The sequence below is a fragment of the Capsicum annuum genome, chromosome 3 (assembly GCF_002878395.1).
Source record: "Capsicum annuum cultivar UCD-10X-F1 chromosome 3, UCD10Xv1.1, whole genome shotgun sequence".
NCBI classification, from domain to species: Eukaryota; Viridiplantae; Streptophyta; class Magnoliopsida; order Solanales; family Solanaceae; genus Capsicum; species Capsicum annuum.
Window position 1 is genome coordinate 200,110,231 of NC_061113.1, and position 4,163 is coordinate 200,114,393.

Consider the following 4,163-nt stretch of genomic DNA (forward strand, 5'->3'; position numbering starts at 1 on the left):
TGCATGTATGAAAGGTCCCTTTAGAGAACCAGGTATGCTATAATATGACCAAAAAACTTATGATAATTATGGGATGTGGTAATGTAGTGTATTGTGATTGTAAGTATTAGAGGACTTAGGTGGATGTAAGAATTAGGGATTGCAGATACATAAAATATAAGTCAAAGGACAAATATATAGAAAATATACGTCAAAGGAAAAAGATATACAAAAATGTTAAATGACAGGCAAGTCACAGAAATGCTAAAGATGTGTTGATAATTTTAAAATTGGTGGGTTAGAAATGGAACTTCACCTGATGTTGTGATTTTCTCGAACTTATTATTGACGTTATTTGTTTCTAACCCTAGTTGGACAATGGTGCTTATCAATACTTGTGGTTGTACATATTCTACATATTCTATACCTTTACTCTGAGGTATAACCATGGTATAGGTCGGTTGGAGTTTCTATATCAGTGACGTCGATCACTCCGCATCAACTTTTACCATCTCTATACTTCATGGATGCTATGCCATAGATGTCCCTACTTTGTATCTAGTGCTCTTGTACCATTTAGAGTAGGTTCTAGGGATACTAAAGATTATTTCTTTCAATAGCTTTTCATATTTGATGTATTGACACACTTTTGGAAAGGATTTAAACGAGTAATCATACTTCAACTTAGCACAAATTTCAATGGTGAATATTATTATAATTATAAGTATATCATAGTAACATTTGTCTTTGGTTAAATAGTGGGATTGTCAATGTTCTCCTATATGGGGTAGGTGTAGATAGGTGCCCAACACAATTTGGTGGGTTGGGGACATGACTCACACCGGAGCCTGGTCATAATAGGCATCCCAAGTCCAACCAAGACTGAGGACCACCCCATTACCCAACCCAACCGCCAAACGCATAATTTGAGTCGGATGAATTCTAAACATAAAATAAGATAGTGTATTTATACCAATCCAGACTCTGGGATGGGTCTATAATTGTGACCAACCCAAGCAAGTTCAACCATACAATACCCAACCAATAACCATACCAAAACTAAAATAATAACCAATTACTAGTCCATAACATAAAAGGATGGAATAATCATAAATACAGTCAGACAACATCATCCTGAATACCAACGCCGATACCAAGGCTGAAACTAAGATCGACACCGCCCATTCCAATCGATAGTAGTTCCACAAATCCTCTAACCAAAATTAAAACTATATCCGGTTGGGATCTGCCCCCAACCGTAGCCAAAACCAATGTCTATAAATTGACCAAAGTATATAAAAACATCCATGACATGAAATGGAGCCTTCCGGAATATAGAAGCTCACCACTTCAATCAAACCTAGCTGATCCTGAATCTGAGCACTAAGAAGGAGGAGTAGAATGGCCAGTTCCTACATCTCACGGGGATACAGCCACCCAAAGATGGGTTAGCGGGTGAACGCTAGCATGCACTCAGGATAACAATAAAATAATGCCAACTTTAAAACCAAATAAACCAACCTTATGCATTTATAACCATATATATATATATATGGGTCCATTGTAACACTTTATATATATGGGTCCAGTGTAACACTTGACCCTTTAAAACCATTAAACTAGGAATGTGTAGCTTAACCATCCTAGAACAACCCACGGGCTCTATGGGTCCGGTATAACCCCCTGAATAGGCCCCGATGCATGTAGCCGCACTAACAGGAGATACTATATGAGTAGGGTATTCTCGAGTACCCTTCACTCTCTATGATATAGATGTAAAGTGTACTTAGGGGATTCCCGTGTACCCTGTAAGTATCATATATGGTCGCTATGACCAATCCTCATGTTGGCAAACATGAGTTTCCAATGTTCGTCCATTAGACTCAAACCTTCAAGGTTAGCTATCACACCCGCCATTATTGCCCAACTAAAACCATGACAACACAACCAAACCACCATTTCATTTATTATTAACCAAGGCTATAAGTAGTGGTATCGCCATACCGACTATAGCTTGCAAGCAATGCCCTTAGCCATCCTTTTTAAGAAGAAAGGGATTCCCATGTATCCATAGATTACCTTATTAAGTTGACTTGGGGGAATCCCATATACCCCACAAGTGATCATTATAAAGTTTGCTTGGGGGATTCCCTTATACACTACAAGGTTGAAAATAGACCAATCAAAATCACCAAGACATTACCATTTAACCATTACAAACTATTTATAGCATTTAGGGTTCCATTACCAAGTTATACAATGCAATAATTTAGTTAAAGTCCAACAATTAAACAAAAAATATTCTCATAGGCATTTTATCAAACATGTTGGGGGCATAGTATTTCCAAAGCCAAAACAAGTACCAATTCACTATTCACATGAAACCAAATGTTTAAACCATCATAATAATATGAAAACCATAAGAAAAAGGAATGGGAAACCCATAACCAACTATTGTAACCAAAACCCCAACATATAATTAAAAACCCAAAACCATACAATATTAATGCCATGAAAACAATAGATAAAATATGCCTTTAGTTGGAACCAAAAATGAGGGAGGAGTAACATGCCATAGATTGAGAAGAAGATGAAAATAAGATGAGAAGAGATCACCCCTAAGAGCCTCAATAGGCTATTTAAAGGAAACCCTAGATTTTGCTTAACCCAAGAGCCTTGAGAGATTCAGTGTTTAGAGTGTTTAATTGATTTAAAATTGTTTAATGAAGCCCCAACAAAGTGTTATAAGTCATGGGATCCCAATGAGTTATAAGGGAAAATGTCCAGAATACCCCCAACTTAAATTGTATTAATTTCCTGCAGAAGGATATGACTCTACCATACCACCCGTACACTATCATATAAGTGGTACCCATAACTCATACCCTAGGCATCCCTTGGACCACCAAAACTAACCAACATACGACCACCAAGCTCCAAACATACCCAAGCATACAATAAGTACCCTTAACCAGTACCTTAGGCAGAATCAATAAGGATTGACACTATCCAACATATGAGTTGGACTATACCACTCGTACCCTATCTCACGACTCATGGTGAGCCACTCATAGTCAGATCAAAGTTAAGTTACTAAGTTTTAGATTTTGTGAAGGAAAACCCAAGCCAAAGACCCGTCAACAACCATATGACTCGTACCTTCCTAGTCATACCCATTCCAGAAACTCAACCACCCAACATAGGAAAACATATAAAAATGGATCACCTGACCCTTACCCTATTATACAAATAGTATGGTAAGTCATATGATATTCAGAGAATCTAAAATCGAGGAAAATTTCTAGCAACCAAAACCTAAGGTGTTTTTGTCTCCCTTACTAGGATTTTTAGTCCCTGAAATAATGAACAAGGTAGAAAAAGCATGATATACACCCTAACACAACCATTTCAACCATTAACTAAGTTAGAAAACAAAGATTCAAGGAAATCAATGTTTATTTAATCAAGTTATAAAACAAAGATGTGATCAAGAGCACATACCTTCTGCACAAATACTCAGAGTAGAAAACAAGTGAAGGCTTCCTCAGAACACATGCTAAGATTTTTTTAGAAAGGATCAGAAATAAGAAGAGTGTCCACTAACCGTAGGAGGTATGATGTAGATGCACTCATGGGAAAGAAAGATGGAGGAAAACTAACTTAATTGGACAGCATAAATGACATTGATGATTTATCCACCAGTTGATAAATTACTTCTATCTACAGGTGCTTTATGGATTGGTCAACTTATCACAATTGATTGATCACCCATAATTAGGTTAGGCAGGCTTGACCTAAACTTCCCTCCTAGAGGTAGGTACTTTACTTTTTGCTCTTTGTCTATTTGGAGAATAAGGCCGTGGGCTCATAATAGAGAATACCCTAACCCTGGGAACCTAGTCCTAGCCATCCTTTATTTGCGATCGACATTCTGGCTATCACATCATTGAGATCTCCAGGGTGGAGCATACTTCAACTACTTTATATCATGTAAATATATGGGGGTTTACTTGAGAATTTAATAGGAGGTAGAACCTCAGAAGAATGAGGAAAAGGCATGACCAGAAGAATTGTGTGAAATAAGTGAATTTATATAGTTGAGGCATTCTTGATTGATTAAGACAAAACGATTCCCCATATGAATGGATCCATTAAATATTTATTTTTTCAATTGCAGATAAACA